The sequence below is a fragment of the Schistocerca serialis genome, chromosome 7 (genome assembly GCF_023864345.2).
Source record: "Schistocerca serialis cubense isolate TAMUIC-IGC-003099 chromosome 7, iqSchSeri2.2, whole genome shotgun sequence".
In the NCBI taxonomy this organism is placed as follows: domain Eukaryota; kingdom Metazoa; phylum Arthropoda; class Insecta; order Orthoptera; family Acrididae; genus Schistocerca; species Schistocerca serialis.
Window position 1 is genome coordinate 22,681,596 of NC_064644.1, and position 22,312 is coordinate 22,703,907.

General features: G+C 44.1%; 1 protein-coding gene across 4 annotated transcripts in view; it reads left to right on the forward strand.

Moving 5' to 3' along the window:
- Window positions 1-10,337: 10,337 nt before the first annotated feature.
- The window catches only part of LOC126412757 (uncharacterized), a 188,561-nt gene continuing 176,586 nt past the window's right edge, over window positions 10,338-22,312 (forward strand). For 2 of the 4 annotated variants that reach the window (XM_050082507.1, XM_050082506.1), the window contains exons 1-2: window positions 10,342-10,514; window positions 11,843-11,989. The gene's annotated coding sequence lies outside the window, so the exon portion shown is untranslated. Of the gene's footprint in view, window positions 10,515-11,842; window positions 11,990-22,312 lie in introns of all 4 variants that reach the window. The other 2 variants (XM_050082508.1, XM_050082505.1) reach the window with 2 other exon arrangements.

Below are 22,312 nucleotides of genomic sequence, written 5' to 3' on the forward strand. Positions count from 1 at the left end.
AGTTTTGACATCAGTAAACATGTAAATTGATTTTATCTGCCAACTCATATCTGATGTCTAAGGCATGAACAATTTTTTTCAAACCTTGACAGTCGAAAGTTCTGTACGATAGCATCTCGACAGCCATCATTTGTGCATAATTTTTTACTTTTGAGCTGGCATCATATGACTCATGTTAAAATAATTTATTATTGAGCTTCTCGTTTCTTCTGGTTGCATCTCTTGCACTAGCTCACAAGTAGATCCCTCACCTTTCAGTTCTACTGCTAATTCGAAGCTCCTAGTTTCTCACCATGCTTTCTTTTCAGTGGTCTCTTAAATTAGTCCTATTCCATGATCATGTTTATAATCCTTAAAGCAGATGGTACACTCTATAAACTGACTACCATCCCCACTTTCTTGGAAAAAGTCCACACATATGACTGATTTTTACAGTTTAATTTTCAAAGCAATAACGAAAAGACTCTATTTTCACACCTCTTACATAAAGATGATAATCTTGGCAACGCGGAATTTGCTCAGCCAACAGAGACTGTCGTGCTGATCGTTTCATGTCGGCACCGTTGGGAACACTTATTCGCGATCGTGTTCTTTGTCTCACTGCTGCCAACAACGATTCAACAGTTGTGGCACTATAGATGCCTGATGAAGAGTAGTCCCGTTGTTGTATTGCGTTTAAATAGCGAAATAAGTGACGAAGGTACATTGCGGTCACCTCCTACGATCCCCTAAAGAGCTAGAAGCTTCGTTGGAAGTCCTCTGTTGAAATATGGAGCCATTCTGCCTCTATAGGTACCCATAATTGCGAAAGTGTTGCTGGCGCAGGATTCTGTGCACAAATTGATCTCTTAATTATGTCACGTAATTGTTTGGTGGGATTCATCCCATGTGATCAAGTTGGCCAAATCATTAACTTGAATTGTTCAGAATGTTTTCATACTAACGGTGAACAATTGTGGCCCAGTGTCATGGTGCACTGTCATCCATAAAAATTCCATCGTTGTTTGGGAACATGAAGTCCATGAATGGCTGCTAATAGCCACCGAGTAGCGGAACATCACCATTTCCAGTCAATGATCGGTTCAGTTGGAACAGATATATTCCACATAAACACAGCCCACATCTTTATGGAGCCGGAACCAGCTTGCACAGTGCTTTGCTGACAATTTTTAGTCCATGGCTTCTTGGTGTTTGCACCACATTTGAACATTACCACCAGGGTTTACCAACTGAAATCGTTACTTATTCGGCCAGGCCACGGTTCTCCAGTCGTATAGGGTTCAACTCATATAGTCACCAACCCAGGAGAGTTGCTGCAGGTGACGCCATGCTGTCAGCAATGGTACATATGCCAGTCATCTGCTACCATAGCCCATTAAGTCCAGTTTCGTTCTACTGTGCTAACAGATATATTCGTCGGAGGTCCCACATTGATTTCTGCGGTTATTTCACGTAGTGTTTATTGTATGTCAGCACTGACAACTCAACGCAAACGCCGCTCCTCTCAGTCGTTAAGTAAAGGCCATAGGCCACTGCGTTGTCTGTGGTGAGAGGTACTGCCTGAAATTTGCTATTTTCGGTACACTCTTGACACTGCGGATCTCGAATTTTGAATTCTCTAACGATTTCCGAAATGAAATGTCCCAGAAGTCTAACTCCAATTACCATTCCGTCTATTAATTTCCATCATGCTGCGATAATAATGTCAGACACGTTTTCACTTGAATTATCCGAGTAAAAATGACAGCTTTGACAATATGCTGCCCTTTCATACCTTGTGTATGTGATACCACCACTGCCTCTATAGGTGCATATCGCTGTCCCACAACCTTTGTCATCTTAGTGTATTTTCCCTAGCAAGTAAACGTCGATGTTTTGAAATAATGTCTCACTTCTCAGCACTTTACTAAACAGAACTGATCAAGAACATAAGTTATGAAAGTTTGCTCTGGCCTTTAATAAACTTTGTTGTTGTTACTTCCTCAGTTCTAGTGCTATGATTTTTTGTATTATGGATGATGACTCATGACTTTAGTTTCACTGTTCGGTACTGGGCTAGGTGAACTGATATGATGTGACTGACAGTGCAAATAGATGCTAATGTGATGGTGCCTTGAGATGATCCCCATTCACTTAGCCCTTGAACGCTAAGAGCCCTGTTCATTCCATGTATCAAATACAAGTTGTTATGATGTCTGGAAAAACCAAATCCACAGCCTTATGAAGGGAGTCTGTCTGTTCTGGCGATATAATGAGATTCAAACTTTATAGGACTCATTACAGACAAAACATACGCTCTCTCAAGAACAGTTGCCACTGTGGCAATGTATGTTGACAACACAAAATCTATTCCATGCATCTGAATGTTCATTATTTCTACTATGTGATTAATGTACACTTTGGTTATTGTCATAGAGTATAAGTATCTATGGAGTGAGCATTCAGATACACAGAATTAGAATTCTGTTGGCAAAATCTACTGCAGCTCAAGTCATGTGATTTTGGGACAATACATTTTAGCCTGTACAGTGCTTAGCGTGTTTTGATAGTTATTACCTCGCTGATACAGGTAGATCACCTTCACAAGAACCATGAAATTTTTGTATATGGGCTTTACAGACATACGATTCCACTTTGTTTACGTTTTTCCAGTAATGGGTTAAGAAGTGACAGCCAACATCATCTTTTTATCTTTTCTTTTACACTTATTCATTTTCTTGAATCTCCATTGCAATTAATTACATTACAGTGAAACTGTAGATGGCACCGAAATGTTAAGGGTAAAAACCCTTTTTGAACTATGAAACTATTACAGTAAATATGATATGCAATTTGCACCTCCTGCAAGTCCATTATTACTTTCAATTTTTTAGCCATCTCATCAGAAAAGTAAAACCATACATTATGCACAAAAAATTAAAAATACAAGATCAATGCTTAAGAAGTGATAACTAACAATATTATTAAAAAAATTTTCTACTGCACTGATTTATATTGCCAAATCTGTTCTAATTAAATACGTTACGATACTGTATAGGAAACTCTCTTGTGCATAAATACTTAGATACACTCAAGGATTTAAGACCTGCATAAACTGGAGGAAATTAATCAGACTGTCACATACAAATTTTATCTGCAAATGAACATAGCTACAGTATGTACACACTGACTAGCAGTTTACTGAAACACACTTACAAATTTATCTAGCACTTGTCTTGTAAACACATGGAACTAAAATCGCATACATTATCTCTAGAATACAAGACTTTATAATACTGTGTATCGATATTTTTTGACATATATCAACCATACATTTGTAGTATAAATCTACGAAAAATAAGTGGTCCTCCTTTCATATACTTCTCTTTACATCCCTAGCGGCAACAATACCGTACCATAGCTGTTACTAAAACTCAAACAAGCAAAAATGTATATAAAACAGAGCGAATATGTATAATATTCTAGTTTCACTATTACTGCAAATTGTAGACAAGCAGCGTTGTCCCAAAATCGCATGAATAGCCTGCTTTAATGTTGAGAACATGCATAGTGGGCTGTGCTCACTTCATAGATATATGTGTTCCATGTAACTAATTTTGAAAAATACTGTTCCAGAAAGCTATAACATTATTCACAAAAGGCTGATCAGTTCTGTACAGGGAGCGAAGCTTTTTAAAAACAAAAAAGCACAAATATACAAAGAATAAACAACAGTTTCTGTTTTCTTTCAAGGAATAAACAGCAACATGTAATGTCCGCTCAATCTGGTGATGGTAATGCTCACGCGCCCCTCGCGGTAGAGCAGAGCTCCAGGGATGTAGGGATACTTGTATGCTACACATCTGCCAGCTTTAGAATGTCTCAGTGGCGTCTGCGGCTCCTCCTCCAAGCCTCTGGATTCGTTGAGGGTAGTGGGTTCTCTATTTTCATCGTCTGTTCTTCCTGCTGTTCCAGCAGTACAGGGGCTCTCTCTATCTGTTGTTGCTGTCCTACATCTCCCTTGGGAAACAGCATGTGGACAGATTTCACTCATTCTATGGAGATGGTTTGCTGCTTTCTGTGAAACCTCTCTCTTCAATGTGTGGCTGTCTCTTGCTAATACACTCCTGGAAATTGAAATAAGAACACCGTGAATTCATTGTCCCAGGAAGGGGAAACTTTATTGACACATTCCTGGGGTCAGATACATCACATGATCACACTGACAGAACCACAGGCACATAGACACAGGCAACAGAGCATGCACAATGTCGGCACTAGTACAGTGTATATCCATCTTTCGCAGCAATGCAGGCTGCTATTCTCCCATGGAGACGATCGTAGAGATGCTGGATGTAGTCCTGTGGAACGGCTTGCCATGCCATTTCCACCTGGCGCCTCAGTTGGACCAGCGTTCGTGCTGGACGTGCAGACCGCGTGAGACGACGCTTCATCCAGTCCCAAACATGCTCAATGGGGGACAGATCCGGAGATCTTGCTGGCCAGGGTAGTTGACTTACACCTTCTAGAGCACGTTGGGTGGCACGGGATACATGCGGACGTGCATTGTCCTGTTGGAACAGCAAGTTCCCTTGCTGGTCTAGGAATGGTAGAACGATGGGTTCGATGACGGTTTGGATGTACCGTGCACTATTCAGTGTCCCCTCGACGATCACCAGTGGTGTACGGCCAGTGTAGGAGATCGCTCCCCACACCATGATGCCGGGTGTTGGCCCTGTGTGCCTCGGTCGTATGCAGTCCTGATTGTGGCGCTCACCTGCACGGCGCCAAACACGCATACGACCATCATTGGCACCAAGGCAGAAGCGACTCTCATCGCTGAAGACGACACGTCTCCATTCGTCCCTCCATTCACGCCTGTCGCGACACCACTGGAGGCGGGCTGCACGATGTTGGGGCGTGAGCGGAAGACGGCCTAACGGTGTGCGGGACCGTAGCCCAGCTTCATGGAGATGGTTGCGAATGGTCCTCGCCGATACCCCAGGAGCAACAGTGTCCCTAATTTGCTGGGAAGTGGCGGTGCGGTCCCCTACGGCACTGCGTAGGATCCTACGGTCTTGGCGTGCATCCGTGCGTCGCTGCGGTCCGGTCCCAGGTCGACGGGCACGTGAACCTTCCGCCGACCACTGGCGACAACATCGATGTACTGTGGAGACCTCACGCCCCACGTGTTGAGCAATTCGGCGGTACATCCACCCAGCCTCCCGCATGCCCACTATACGCCCTCGCTCAAAGTCCGTCAACTGCACATACGGTTCACGTCCACGCTGTCGCGGCATGCTACCAGTGTTAAAGACTGCGATGGAGCTCCGTATGCCACGGCAAACTGGCTGACACTGACGGCGGCGGTGCACAAATGCTGCGCAGCTAGCGCCATTCGACGGCCAACACCGCGGTTCCTGGTGTGTCCGCTGTGCCGTGCGTGTGATCATTGCTTGTACAGCCCTCTCGCAGTGTCCGGAGCAAGTATGGTGGGTCTGACACACCGGTGTCAATGTGTTCTTTTTTCCATTTCCAGGAGTGTACATTGTACACCCAGAGTAAGGCAGTTGCAGGGATGGTCATATTAAATCTGCCCATAACCACACGTGGGAACAGTGCTCCAGGTCTTTGTGTGCAAACTGGCGCCCTCTCCATGCTGAGAACCCAGTGCAGGACATATTTTAGAAACGTGTTCTCACTCTTTTGCAGAGCATAGTGCACATCTCTTGCCATTGCTTCTGATGGTACAGCAAAAAATTCTGCTGCCAGGTCTAGGGATTCCTCAGAAACCAACTCTGCTGTGGGGGCTCGTAAATCTGGATTGAAAACGATCCATAATCCCAAGAACACCACAGGTAACGCTGAACTCCAGCTCTTGGCTTGGCACATCAAGGCAGCCTTCAAGGTCCTGTGCCAATGCTCGACCATGCTGTTTCTTTCACGGTGGTTGTCTGTCATGTAGTGGTGCCAGAATCCACACAACTTTGTCAGCCCTAAAAGAAGGTCGATTCAAATTGGTGGCCCTGGTCTGTAATCACATGTAGGGGGCAACGAAAACGAGCAATTCAAGTCACCAAATCACTTATGTCACTGTCTCCAGCGGTATTTCAGCCAATGGCGCTGTTTCCGCTCATCGTGTGAACCAGACTACAGCAGTAAGCAAATAATAGCACCCTTCTGAGAGTGGCAGCGATTCTATGATGTCTAGGTGAATGTGTGCAAATCATTCTATGGATGGTGGAAACTCTCCTACTGGTTTGTGCATATATCGTCCGACCTTTCATTTTTGGCATGCCATGCACGTTTTTGCCCATCTACGGCAATCTTTCTTAATGCTTCACCACACAAAATGGTCCGTCAGCAGTTTTACTGTACTGTTCACACTGGGGAGAGCCATCCCATGGATGCTACAGAAGGTCGCCTTCTGCAGCTTTTCAGGAACGAAAGGTCGACGTTTGTCTCGTGACATGTCGCACCAAATGCTACCCTTCATAACTGCTAGCCTCGCTTGCTGTTGTTGGGGGTCAATGGCCTGTACAGCTGCCAGATGTTCATAATCGGTTGTATGTGAGAGGGTATTGACCCTTTCCCTGAATTCTGCCATGACGTTTTCCACTCCCTCAATATGACTCAAATCTGTCATGAACTGGCCAATAAACTGTAGTTGTCTTGTTTGTTCTGGAGAGCAGTCGTCATTAAAAATGCTGAATGAGAATGTAGTAGGTTTGTGGTTTCTACAAACAGTGAATGCTCTGGCCTCAATTTAGGGACGAAAATGCTTTACAGCTCTGTACAATGCCAGAAGTCCTCTCTCATGCACACTCCATTTGACCTACACTGCTGTGAGTTTGCGTGAAAGGAAACCCAGAAGCTACCAGTGACTTTCTGTAAATTGACAGAGGGCTGCCCCTATTGCCTTTTGACTTGCATCGACCACTAGCAGCCAACGGTGCATGCATACTCGGTGTGCCAAGAGAATGACTTTCTTCAGATCAGCTTTCGTCTGTGAAATGCCTTTTGCATGCCTGTCAGTGGTGCCAGAATCCCTTGACAACTGTCGACGCTAGGAATTTACTGCCCCTAAAAATCTTCTAAGTTTTTGGTAATCGGTTAGACAAGGTATATCTTCGATAATGGCTACTTTATCCATTACGGGGCGTATCCGTCTGCTGACACTGTGTGATCCAAAAAGTCACCTGCTGCTGTAGGAAGATGCATTTCTCCTTGCTAATAACTATCCCATATTGCTTTATTCTTTCGAAAACGGATCTGAGGCGTTCTTCATGCAACTCTTTTGTCCCTGAGTAAACCACTATATAATCTAGGTGCCCGAAACAACATTTTAAACCCCACAGTACATCGTCCACAAACCTCTGCCACGTCTGCGCCACCTTTTTATAGGCCAAAGGTATTCGGACGTACTTGAACAACCCAAAATGTGTTGTGACTGCCGTCTTTGGTATACCCTGCCTCTGCGACTGGTATCTGATGTTACGCCTTCTTACAGTCAGTCGCGCTAAAGACTGTCGATCCTGTGAGGCCATTAGTAAGATCCCTGAGGCTGGATACCAGGTAACGGTCTGGAACTGTACATGTGTTTAACTTCCAATAATTACCACAAGGTCTCCAAGTACCCTTCTTCTTTTTTACGAAGCCCATAGCCCATGGGCTATCGGAACTACGTAGCACACCTGATTTTAACAAACCATTAAATATGGCCTTTGCTGCTATAAAGTGATCTGGCGCTAATCTTCTTGGTGGTATGATACTAACTGAGCAGGCTTGGTTCTATGTGGTGCACTGTGTTACGTGACACCCTTGGCTGAAGTGCCCTTGTGCTGCCATCTTCGCCCCATGCGAAATCATTGTGCGTGAAGCCTGTAGTGTGATGTATGTCTCGTCCAGGTGTACCTATGACGACTTCGTCGTCTCTTTTAATCTGTGCAGCACTGATATTTATCTCGATTCTCATATCACGCAGGAAGCCGGCGACTAATAAGACCTCTGATACCACTGCTAGCACAGAGTTCCAATGGCAACTCTGTCTAAATCCATTATCCGCCTCCATTTCGTAGGTGCAATAAGTCGTTATCAGTGACGCATTTGCCGACGTGAGGCCCACCTGTGAGGTTGTGATGGTAGTCTGATAATCCTTGAATGGCTGACCCCGAGTCAGTCACATAGTCACGAACGACCTCACGTCTTTAACATACAACGTTTGTGGAGGGGTGGAAAACTTCGACAAGTTAATCACCATAGTGGGTGCCTCACCGTGCTCGCTTCCCTCCTGAAGACACTTCTGTTGGTTCTTCCGGCATGCCGCACCTACTGCCGGCAGCCGTCACTGAGTATGCACACAGTCTCGTACATCCTGCTACCTTGTCGCCAAACAGCCGGCAGGTACCAACACATCTTCTCCAGTTGGCTGCCGCTGTTAGTCCTGTGGTTATCTTTCTTTTGACCAGGTGAGCTCTTCCTGTACTGTAATGACTGCGACACTTTTCGTTGTAATGTGTCAACATGACCCATCCATATGATGGTCAACTGTGGTCCTGAAAAGGACCAAGATGATGGTTGGTTGGTTGTTTGGGGAAGGAGACCAGACAGCGTGGTCATCGGTCTCATCGGATTAGGGAAGGATGGGGAAGGACGTCGGCCGTGCCCTTTCAGAGGAACCATCCCGGCATTTGCCTGGAGTGATTTAGGGAAATCACGGAAAACCCAAATCAGGATGGCCGGACGCGGGATTGAACCGTCGTCCTCCCGAATGCGAGTCCAGTGACCAAGATGATGTTTCTGGTGTGAAAGAATCAGCCGCCAGAGAAACCTGACGCCCAGGGTACGCCCGATTGCAAGTCTTATCTTGGTCGGAAATCATTGCAATCTTCGTGGAGGCTCCTTTCATGTACCCTTGTATGTTTCTGATTCGAGAATAATAACATGACCCATAAGTTCATGCAGCTGTCTGGCCAAATCCCCAATCTGGCTCTTCCGTATAGATGCGCTCTCTTGTTTTGAACAATCTTCCGCAGCTAGTGTTCCTACAAGACGTATGTGTATTGTCAATCGTCGAGTAAACTTTGTCTCCTATCCTTATGTCTGGACATTACGCAAGTAATACTGCTGCCTTTACTACACTGGGCATCTGTACCAGCTAAATATGCCGCAGACTCATGTCTGGTAAATCTTCTTCTCCGTCGGTACCCCGTCCTGTCGCCCATCTGTTCATTGTTCAACATCTGTTGTAAGCGTCGTTCAAGTTGTTCAGACATTACGTCGATCCTAGCTTCTTTAAGAATGTCTATTGCCGTTCCGTCATGGGACGAATATTATGTCCGCGGCAATAGTAGCAGCTTTTAATGTGTTTACAACCACCGCAAAACTGGTGTGTTCTTCAGTACTTTCATTTTACTCGAATGCCAGTTCAAGCATCGCGAAACAAAGTTCCTGTTTTTCCTGCAGGAATTGTGGCCTTAGTACTTTCATCTGCGGCTTGCTCGTCGCTGCACATCTGCCGCTAACTGCCGTCTGTGGACTCATCGCTGGACTACTTTACTCTTCTATCGCCTATTGCAACTCCCTGATTTGTCATTGTAGCTCCTCTTGAATGCCTAAATCATGCGTATACGTTCGCGTTGTCCTCGTACCCGACAATATCGATCGCCTCTGTATTTTCACGTTCATATTTCCGCTTGTTTGTGGGATCACCACTTTCTAACATTCCTTAGTATCCGTGTAATAGCTGCTTCAGGAAATCTATAACTTTATTCACAAAAGGCTGATCAGTTTCATACAAGGAGCGAAGTTCTTTTTTTTAGAAAAAACAAAGAAACACAAATATCCAAAGAATAAACAAGTCCCTGTTTTCTTTCACGGAGTAAACAACAACGTAGGCTATATGCTCAATCTGGTGACGCTGATTCGCTCTTATTGTTATCTTTGCATAAATAACTTCCACGTTGATCGGCTGACATACTTTTCTCGTTTCCTGAAAATCATGTTCTGTCGTTCCAGTTACGGATAGAATTTAGTTACAAATACTTACAAAACTTGGTAACTTTATTAGCCGAATACGTAACGTGGCTCAAATTCTTGACAAATTGACATTGGTTATTCCTGCATGTAGTCACAAAATAATTGCGAGATATTAGAAATTTCGTGAAATTAATATTTAACGACACACCTGTAAAAATTCATTGTATTTTTAATTTGTGTGGTTTGATGATAAGTTTCCTGCCAATTGAGAAATGAAATAAAGAATTAAAGATGATAGAGATAACTATGCCACCTGTAGGATTCGACTGTGCCAAAGATATATATTGTGTTGCTAGCCAACGACGCAATGTTGTTGTTTTGTTGATTAGGTGCAGACGACACATTTTTTATGTAAACATACAGAAAATTACGTGTTTGTCTCTGAATACATGTATGTTGCGGACATAACACGACAAACATATAGATAAAGAGTTACGTTCGTGACCAACATTCGCCTTGACAGTTTTTAAATTCGTTTTATGCTTATTACTGTACAGGTTTGTACTTGGTATATTTGCGCGCTCTTGTTTTGTGGAATGATTCTTACTTTAGTTAATACGTTTCGATAATTACCGAAAACGGAAGACAGAGGTGCCGAAGAATACAGTTTTCAGTATAGATAAAAAACTTACACATGTCGTTAATTTTTATGATTGCGATCAAAAACCTCTTTGAAAATAGGTGCTGCACTGAGGAGGCCACATTTGTGAATGGTAGTAGAGTACGATGTAGCTGAAGAACAGTGCATCGGATTGTGAGCCTGGATGAAGCAGTAGTTATAATGACGGCATAAACGCAGAGAGAGTGAGAGTGTCAGGCAAACGAAACTTCTACCGTGGAAAAGCAATTTTACATTTCAGTTTATTTACTACCAATATTTGTGCAGTTCTTGCCTTTTAATTAATTGCCTTTTTAGTTAATTTACATGAGATGTTAACGGTAAATTTCTTTCTGTGCTGTTGAGATACCTCTCTGCAGTTTTTTTTCTGTAGTAATATTTTCCGTATTTCTTGAAACAACTCGTACAGAAAAAGTGTATTACATACGTATGTAATTGTATGTCGCTTACGCAGTGTGGATGGATGTTTCTTACACCAGGCCACCAGAGGAACCTAAATGATTTATCTGTGGTCAACTAATACTTCACTGAATTTCGTAGTTGAACCAACTGATGTGTGCAGTTGTACATGTGTGTTTGTTTTGCTAATAAGAGCAAGTAATATAAGTATTAGTACAAACTGACTTCTGTACAAATTAATGGCCTTATGTCATCATTGTAAATAAGTATTATTCTTTTGTTTAATATGTATTACCTTATAAATGAATATAGGCTATGTTTAAACTCTTCTTCACTCATTCTGCGTCTGTAAGAATCACTCCATTTGGGATCTTTGGAAGGTACATTAGTGTATTTGTTTCATTGTAAATATTTATGTTGTATTCTTGTTTTTCTGGCCTGTTCTTCATCCTGGGGGGGGGGGGGGGGGGTTTGCCTTCACTATGGATCAAAGTACATCTAATGTAATTAGTCGTCACAGAATCGCTGCATGGAAAGTAAAATAGATTAGGTTGCTTATTAGTGGTGAGCAATATAAGACATGGAGAGCTGTATTGAAAACTCTCATAAACTGCTTGTTAATAGTATGCCATTAATTAGTTGATGCAGATGGTGTGCAAGCTCATTATAAAACATACTTATTTTATGAAATAGAACATTAGTTCATTTTTCTATACATAAATAATATAACCAGTGGTGGGAAACTTCTGAAATACTTGTTATCTACATATGCATTAAAACATTTGACATAAAAGAAACTTCTTGCAGGTATAGCAAAATATTAACTTATTTCATACTAACTTTCTGGTCTGGATGTTGAAGCCCCATTGAAGAGAGAGAAACAGAAAGCCACACTTGACCATTGTGGAATACAACTTTCAGCTAAAATTTGTTACTGTAAAATTCATTGTGAAGGTGAAGTATCACATTACATTATAGACATTTACTTTTCTTACATAAAGTACAGTTTATACTTTTTCAGTAAAGGGGACTGTGAGAAACATCTGCCCACTTGTTACAAACCTTTAAATATATGCAAATCTATTTTTACAATAGTGGTGATTTCAGTTTCCTTGCAGCATGAATGGTTTCAAGAAGGCTAATAGCATGTATTTCTTTAAAAGCATTCTGTATACGTGCTAGAATAGTTTCACTGCAGAAACCACTCTGTGGTGCATTCATTCAACACACACTATAGATCTCGGCAAGAACTGTAGAATAATCCTAATTTTTTCACTTGCAGCTTGTTCCTCAAGATGTGTAAGTAGACTTTCATGAAGCAGTTGGCATTGATCTTCAAGTGTATCATGCCACTTCAGATTTTTGTGCATATCGATGACATTCTTCTGTGAGTCAGACAAACCTGTGACTGTGCTTTATCCCCTGTTAGTCCTACCTGACGTGGGCCATGCACAACTAGAGCAATATTCTAAGCTAAGATGCACAAGTGATTTCAAGCAATCTCCTTTGTTGTCTGACTGCATATTCCCAGTATCCTGCCCACTAAGCAAAGTTTCTTACCTGCTTTATCTGCAACTAGGCCTATGTGGTCATTGTATTTCACATCACAACAAATTGTTATACATAAGTCTTTGTATGAGTAGACTGGTTCCATTTGTGACTTAGCAGTGTTATCATAGGATGCTACTGTTCTGCATTTGGTGAAGTGCACAATTTTACATATTTGAACATTTAAAGCAAGTTGCCAACCTTCACTACTTCAAAATAGAATACGCCCAAGGTATTCCTGCCTGTCGTAAGAGGCGACTAAAAGGAGCCTCACACCTTTCGGCCTTTATGTGATGGTCCCCTGTAGGGTTTGACCTCCATTTTTCAAAATTTTCCCAAAGAACGAGCCAATTGGGGGAGGGCGCCTTATGTGGTGCATCGTGTCGATCGTGCATTGAGATCTTTAGCCCACTTTCTCGTCGAGGCGTTGCAGTCCTGCTCATCCTCCATCTCTTGGGTGAGGACACCTTCCTGGGTGTATTTTCTTCCACCCACTATGCCGTGTCATTTTCTGCGCCGAAGATGACCGTGAAAGTCTTTGCACCTCATATCCAGCACAGTAGCCAGTCTGTTGTGCTGGGGCCACCATGTACCCTGTTGGTTGCATCCCCCTGACCACAGAGGGATCACTCTGCTGATGCCTGCATCATTAACTCCCCACGTATGCCGAGAAGTGGATGCCCGTCACCCTGGGGCATCAGGACTCCCGGCAATGGCCATCCCGCCAGGTGGCCTTTGCTGCAGCTGGGTGGCACCCGTGGGGAGGGCCCCTGGTCGGAGTGGGCGGCATCAGGGCGGATGACATGCCCACAAAGCATAGTATGACATCTCTTGCTGGTGGTCCATCGCCAGCAGTCTCTAAGCAGGCAAAGTCTGACTTCAATGCTACGAAATATGACCCCAAATCATTCCCCTCCCTGGCCACACCATGGGAGGAATGCCAGGCTAAGGATGGCAGTGAAGCTTATTTGCCCCGGTATCTCGTATGTATGAGAGTTGATGGGGAATCTCTCATGTCCATGAAGCCTCAGTTTTTAGTGGAGCATTTGGAGGACAAGTTTGGGGAGGTGGAGGACTTGTTCAAAATGCACTCTGGGTCAGTCTTCATAAAAACAGCATCCTGTACCCAGTCCCCATAAGAGCTTAAATATGGTCCAGGGTATTATATTCCACAGGGACTTTCTTTTGTAGTCTGTCGACGAACTGTGTGCGAATTTAGAGCGACAAGGTGTTCATTTCATCCAGCGTGCCCATCAGGATCTTAGGGATAATCAGGTTGCAACTGGCGCCTTCATCTTGGCCTTCAGGGGCGATACATTGCCCGAGACAGTCAAGGTGATGGTCTATCGCTGTGAGGTCAAGCCGTATATACCTTCCATGATGCAGAGCTTTAAGTGCTGGAAGTTTGGCCATATGTCTTCCCGCTGTACTTCCAGCATCACATGTCGAGATTGTGGATGTCCATCACATCCCAATACTCCATGTGCCCTGCTCCCATCTGTGTCACCTGCGGAGAGCATCATTCATTGCTCACCAGACTGCATGATTTTACAGAAAGAGAGGAAAATCATGGAATATAAGACTCTGGACTGACTGACCTACACTGAAGCTAAGAGGAAATTTGAGTGCCTACATCCTGAGGCTATGACCTCCTCTTACGTCGCCGCTACGAGAACAGTTGTCGCCCCGTCAGTTCCTCTCATTCCTTTCACCTCTCAGTACCTGAAGACTACAACTGCCCCCTTGATGGTGGGGGACACTTCCTTCCCGGTTGCTCCCGCACCACCTACTTCAGGAGCAACACCCCCCCCCCCCCCGCCGCTCTCCCCCCAACCATCAAGAGAGATATCAGTCCCCACTTCTGAGCCGGAGAAGCATAAGTCTTCTTTGGCTCCTCTCGCTAGCAAGAGGTCCCTTGGGTCACTCCCTTCCCAGGTTTCTGCTAGTGGGAAAGATGACACCCGCCAGTGGCTGAAGAGCCCAAAAGCAGCTGGTCGTAGGGCTTCATGCTCATCCTCAGTCCAGGAGACTGAATCAGTGAAGTCCTCCCAGCCAATGAAACACAAGGAGCAGCGAGAGAAGTCCAAAAAGAAGGTCCCCAAGACCAAGGGAATTGCAGTGGCACCCACACCACCACTACCTACAAGCTCTGCGGGTGAGGTGGAGATTCTGGCGTCCACTGAGGACCTAGATCTCGCCGGACCCTCAGACACAATGGATATAGACTGCTCAGGCAAAAAGTCGGTGGCAGCAGGTGACCCTGAGGCATAAACTGCCTCATTGAATGTTCCATGCCTTCCCAGTCTCATGATGATGTCATCCTCCAGTGGAACTGCGGCAGTTTTTTCCACTTCCTGGCTCAGATATGGCAGCTGTTAAGCTTTACACCTGCTTTCTGCATTGCCCTCCAGGAAACCTGGTTCCTGGCAATGCGGGCCCCTGTCCTCTGCGGCAATAAGGGTTACAGGAGCCATAGCGATTATAATCGAGTGTCAGGTGGCGTTTGCGTTCATGTACTAAACTTAGTCTGTAGTGAAACTGTGCCCCTTCAAACCCCTCTTGAAACTGTGGATGTCAGAATAAGGACAATGCAGGAAATAACTGTCTGCAATGTACATCTTCCTCCAGGTGGTGCAGTATCCCTGAATGTAATAACTGCACTGATTGATCAGCTCCCTAAACTCTCCCTACTTGTGGGAGATTTTAACACCCATAACCCCTTGTGAGGTGGCACCGTGCTTACTGGCCGAGAGATGTTGAAACTTTACTGTCTCAGTTTGACCTCTGCCTCTTAAATACTGGGGCCACCACACATTTCAGTGTGTCTCATGGTAGTTACTCGGCCATTGATTTATCAATTTGCAGCCCAGGACTTCTCCCATCTATCCACTGGAGAGCACATGACGACCTGTGTGGTAGTGACCACTTCCCCATCTTCCTGTCACTGCCCCGGTGTCAGGCCCACGGACGCCTAACCAGATGGGCTTTAAACAAGGCGGACTGGGAAACTTTAACCTCTGCTGTCACCATTGAATTTCCCACACGCGGTAACATCAATGTGATGGTTGAGCAGGTGACTGCCACAATCTATTCTGTGCAGAAAACACAATCCCTCGCTCTTTAGGGTGCCAGAAGTCGGTGAAGCAATTAAGGAGTGTTGGCGATCTCTACAGCGGTATAAGTGGCACCCTTGCCTGGAGCACCTGATAGCCTTTAAATGGCTCCATGCGTTTGCCAACTTATCAAATGACGGTAACAGGAGTGTTGGGAGAGATATGTCTCGCCTTCCCAAGTCTGGGCAAAGATCAAATGTGTTTTTGGATAGCAGACCCCAACAGTTGGTCCCAGTGCTAATATAAATGGCATGTTATCTGCCAATACAAACGTGATTGCCGAGCACTTTGCTGAGCCCTACGCTTGAGCCTCTGCATCAGAGAATTACCCCCCCCCCCCCCCCCCCCCCCCAGCCTTTTGCACTCTCAAACGGTGGCTGGAAGGTGAAATCCTCTCATTCACTACATGCCACACTGAATCCTACAACGCCCCATCTACAGAGTGGGAGCTCCTCAGTGCCCATGCACATTGCTCTGACACAGCTCCTGCACCAGATTGGATCCGCAGCCAGATGATTAAACATCTCTCATCTGTCTACAAGCAACATCTTCGTGTCATCTTCAACTGGCTCTGGTGCAATGGTGTCTTTCCATTGCAATGGTGGGAGAGCACCATCATTCCGGTGCTCAAACCTGGTAAAAACCCGCTTGATGTGGATAGCTATCGGCCCATTAGCCTTACCAACGTTCTTTGTAAGCTGCTGGAATGTGTTGTGTGTCGGTAGTTGGATTGGGTCCTGGAGTCACATGGCCTACTGGCTCCATGTCAGGGCAGCTTCCGCCAGGGTTGCTCTACCACTGATAATCTTGTGTCCCTCGAGTCTGCCATCTGAACAGCCTTTTCCAGATGCCAACACCTGGTTGTCGTCTCTAGTACCTCCCGCCGCGGAAGTCGAACACGCGCCAAAACAAATGGATGTGGCCAGCCAATAGAGGGCTCCGCGTCCGCGGCGGCTTTTCCACGCAGCGGCTCTCGCGCAGCGAGGGCGCCACCGCTACACCACGTGCAGACCGCGGCCAATAGCTACTCCCTCCGGTTTCGTATATAGGGACCTGCTCTGCTCTAGTCCAGCAGTCTGGTACTCGCTCTGGATTGCTTCTCTATCTCGGCGGTACTGCGTTCTGGTCGTTGCTTGTTGTTGACATTTGCCTGGCTCTAGTTCCGAGTGGATTTGCTGTTGATGTTTGTTGTTGTGGTTTCTTCAAGCCTCCGTTGTTTATCTCTTCATTGTTGCGTTGGTCATAGTCGGTCATTGTCGGTTGTCGTTGGTCTGTCGTCCGACTCGTCCTTGTGTTTACCAGGTGGTGTGTGCTCCACCGCCAGTGACTTCCCCGCCTGGCAACCCTGATCCGCAGCCCAAGGCGTTCCTGTGGTTGGTTTTGGTTACTACACCGTCTTTTTTGATTTATGAAAAACGTATGACACCACCTGTTGACATCATATCCTTGCCACATTATACGAGTGGGGTCTCTGAGGCCTGCTCCCGATTTTTATCTAAAATTTCCTGTCACTTCATACTTTCCATGTCCAAGTTGATGCCTCCCGTAGTTCCCCCCCCCATATCCAGGAGAATGGGGTCCCACAGGGCTCTATATTGAGTGAATCACTATTTTTAGTGGCTATTAACGGTCTAGCAGCAGCTGTAGGGCCGTCCATCTCACCTTCTCTGTGTGCAGATGATTCCTGCATTTCGTACTGCTCCTCCAGTACTGGTGATGCTGAGCAGCACCTACAGGGAGCCATCCACAAGGCGCAGTCATGGGCTCTAGCTCACGGTTTCCAGTTTTCGGCCACAGTCGTGTGTTATGCATTTCTGTCGGCGTCGTACCGTTCATCCAGAACCAGAACTTTACCTTAATGACGATCAACTCACTGTCTTGGAGACGTATAGATTCTTAGGACTGGTTTTCAATGCTCGATTGACTTGGCTTCCTCACCTTCGTCAGCTTGAGTGGAAGTGCTGGCAGCACCTCAATGCCCTCCGCTGCCTGAGCAACACCAGTTGGGGTGCAGATCGCTCTACGCTGCTGCAGCTCTACAGAGCTCTTGTTCAATCCCGCCTTAACTATGGGAGTGTGGTTTATGGTTCGGCGGCACCCTCAGTGTTGCGTTTACTCGACCCAGTGCATCACTGTGCAGTTTGCCTAGCGACAGGAGCTTTTAGGAGGAGTCCAGTGACCAGCGTCCTTGTGGAGGATGGAATCCCCCCATTGCAGGTTAGGCATGCACAACTGCTGGCTAGTTACGTTGCACACGTTCATAGTTACCCTGCGCATCTGAATCACCATCTCCTTTTCCCACCCACAGTGGTTCATCTCTTGCATCGGCGGCCCAGGTCTGGGCTTCCAATTGCAGTTCGTCCGATCCCTTCTTTCTGAACTGGAGTCCTTGTCTTTACCTGCTATACTTAAGGTCCATTCACGTACACCTCCACGGTGTACACCTAGGATGCGGCTTCTCCTGGACCTTTCACATTGCCCTAAGCACTCAGTTAACCCCGCGGCTCTCCGCTGCCACTTCCTCTCAACTCTTGACATGTACTGAGGCCACGAAGTGGTTTACACTGATGGCTCAATGACTGATGCGCATGTCGGCTTCGCATATGTCCGTGGAGGACATATTGAAAAGCGTTCCTTGGCTGCTGGCTGCAGTGTTTTCACTGCCAAGCTGGTGGCTATATCTCGTGCTCTTAAGCACATCCGTTCATGCCCTAGGGAGTCAATTCTTCTGTGTATTGACTCCTTGCAAGCTATCGACCAGTGCTACCCTCATAATACTTTTGTACCAACCATCCAGAAGTCCTTCTATACCCCAGAATGGTCCAGTCATTCAGTGGTGTTTGTCTGGACCCCAGGTCACGTCGGAATCCCAGGCAACGAACTTGCCAACAGGCTATGCAGAAACCCCTTATGGAGATCGGCTTCTCTGCAACTGACCTGCGTTAAGTACTACGCTGCAACGTTTTGCGGCTTTGGGAGACAAAATGCATAACCTCAGCACACACAATAAACTGCGTGCTATCAAGGAGACTACGAATGTGTGGCAGTCCTCTATGCGGGCCTCTTGCAGGGACTCTGTGGTTCTCTGCCAGCTCCGCATTGGCCACGCTTGGGTGACACACGGCTACCACCTGCACTGCGATGACCCAGCTCAGTGTTGGTGTGGCACCCGGCTGACAGTGGCCCACATCTTGGTGCTGTTCTTCTTTGGCTACCGTGCAATGGACTCTTCAGTTACTGGACTCGTTGCCATTAATTTTAGCTGATAACGCATCATTTGCTAATTTAGTTTTACGTTTTATATGTGACGGTGTGTTTTATCATTCTGTATAAGTTTTAGTGTATTTCCTTTGTCCCTTTGTGTTCTCTGCTCTAATGCTTTTAGGATGGATGTTTTAATGTGTCCCAGAGTGGCTGGCTTTTCCTTTTTATTCCCATGGTCGGCCAGCCACAGTCATCTGCTCTCTTGTTTTTACCTCTTCTACCTGTCTCTTGCTTTTCTCTGTGCTTTTCTTTTCCTGTTTTGTCCATAGTAGTGTTGGTTGTCCTTCTGTTGTTCTTCTGGTTCTTCCTTTCTCCTGTTATTGTGCTGTATGTCTCCTTTTCTTTTTTCTTTCCCTTGTATAATTATTTTACTTGGGAACAAGGGACTGATGACCTCGCAGTTTTGTCTCTTCCCCCCACCCCATTTTTAAACCAACCAACCAACTTCAAAATCTTATCAAGATTTGACCAGATAATTGTGCAGAATTTTTTAGACAATATTTCATTATGGATGACAGATTATCTGCGAAATGCTGTGTTACTATTAATATTTTTTCCTGGATCATTAATATCGGTAATTTTGAAGTTCTGTTATTTTACCTGCCCTACATACAGGTTGTAACATATACCATTGAAAAATTGAAAAAATAATGTACTTAAAAATCATTACAAATAATGAACTTCGAAAAACTACCGATGGTTCTGTTGGAACAACTGCCAGTGTCGATCACTAAGAAATAAATCTTTGAATGGCAAATGCACAACTAAAAGGAATTTTGAAAATATGCTCATCTGTGTGAAGTATAATTTGATGATTTCCCAGGATATTTTGTGAATATGCTAATCAACCTAACTACCATTTTAAGTAACCCTTCATTTATTGCTTTGAATTTCATCAGAAAAAAAGCGTTACACATTTCTGGCACTAATTAAATCAGACAGCTGACTGAATGCATGCCAATGTCAGACTTAACAGGGACTGACTTGGTGGGCATTGCTGCTGTGGTATAAATAACTTACAACAATTCAAATATTCCAAAGTACTGTTTAGAGGAATACAGCACTGAAATGTTCTGACACCAACGTAATGGAACTGACAATTCTCAGAAAGTGAAATGTGCTAAGTATGTTGAAGAGTCATGTCCAAAATACTATTTAATTTGTAAGCTGACTGAGATGTTGACTTTTTTGTTTTTTCAAAGAAAAGCTAGTCTGCATCTGACAGATAGGCATGGAAAACCAAAAATAAAATTCAAGATCTGCAAGCGATTCACTATTATTACAAAATTCAAAAACCACTGATACTAACTAGGTGCTATTACACACAGTAACAGAATAATAGCTAATTAGGAAGTATGCTGTCTTAATAGAGTAAAAATGTGCTAATTAGATCCTTTGAATTATCATTTCTGTCATATATTACTTTTAAATAACATTTCCCATAGTCAACAATACCAGAGAAGGAAAACTGCTACTCACCATATAGCGGAGATGTTGAGTCGCAATAGGCCTATCACGACTCAGCATCTCCGCTGTATGGTGAGTAGCAACTCTCCTTCTCTGGTATTGTTACATTCCATCCTGTATTTTCCATTGTTTGATTTCCCATAATCAGTAATAGTAACCCACTTTTCTTATATCACGTCATTGTACATTCCAGTATCTGTCTATCAACATAGGTTTCTACTTCCTTTTTGGTTTGACAGTTTGTGGATAGTAATTACAACCTCTCATTCCAGTCAAAATTTGAGTTAATCATCATTGAATTACTTTAACTTTATCCCACTTATCTCTACTCAGTACACAGTTTACAGTTTGATTAAGACATTGTGTCATTCTCATTTGTGAAATTATCTTTTCCCAACATTTACATTTTCTCTTGTCACAGATTATTTCATTAATTAGCTTCACAAAATTAGACATATTTTATCACAGATCCATCCTAAATGACATCAGGAACATTCTTTCCAACAGTCCGTAATACAGAGTCCCACAATATTATTGTACCTGGCCATTGCCAGAAACAGATGGTGGCATTACAGGAAACAAATACAGTGGTGATTAAAGAAAACACGTTGCATTGTCTATGTTTTCGGGTCAGTGTGCATGTACTATCGTCCACGAATACGCGCTGCTTCGTGATAAGCAAAGTGAAGCACCCTCAGTCTTGGGTGCAGTAATATTGTCCTCGACTAATAATTACCTGTCACATAGTTGAAGTAGCAACAACATTCACTTTATCATCACCACAACATAGTCGACATTATGAACCACATAACCAGCATCGCTTCATTAGATCAGTTCAAGAGTAAATATTGCTTTTGTAACTATTTCTTACAATATTTCCATAGAATTGCAATGTCTGTTGATATAGCTGTTCTTCTCTAATGGTCAATAAATGTCATAAAACATACACGGAATAAACAAAAATAGCTGTTAATTATTTACAAAAATATTATGAAAAGGATGGATGGGTTGCTACCCACCACATAGAGATGCTGAGTCACAGATAGGTGCAACAAAAAGGCTTTTTTGTCCACCTGTCTCATTTTCATTTATCTGCGCTTACATTTTTAGAACAAATAGCTGTTTTGAATAAAGCCACTGCTCTTCCTCTTGGGCTGCTTAGTAGCTGTTTTTATCCACTTCTTCTTGGTATGTTTCTAGGTAACACCATAGGATGGAAGCCAAGTGTGCAACATAATTTCTCTCTTCTGTTTAGCACTAATCTTGACACAGTCACAGTCATATATTTACTAATTAGTGACCAGTTTCAGATATACCATCTCCAGACCAGAATGTTGTTGCAGTGGCATTGTAGGCAACAGTGAAGCAGGAGTTTTATATACTGGAAACCAATTTGCTGCATAAGCAACTGACCAGGCACAGTGCCTTAGAGAAACACAATGATGTTAAGTTGACTAGTTACTATATAACATGCAGTAACAGATGGTGACATGATAGTGAGTTGAAACAGGCAGTATATCATTCATGTGATTTAAAGCTACAATATTTATGTCACACATAGTCACAGGAAACAAGCAAGTTAATAAATCATTTAAAAGTAAAAATTCATGTGAATATGGTGAAATATCAAGTAGGCTTGTAAAGACCGCGCATTGTGTTGTACTCACTCACCTATGCAATGTATCTTTCAGACACAGTTGGTTTCTACAGAGATTAAAAAAATCATCAATAAAATCATGTGTAAAAAGGGAGAAAGAGCCAATGTAGATAGCTGTAATCAATCTTGCTGCTATTATTGTTTTCAAAGGTTTAAAGTGCCAGTATAAGATAGTATTAACGTATCCAAAGACACAAAGTCTTTTGTTAGAGTTACAGTTTGGATTCA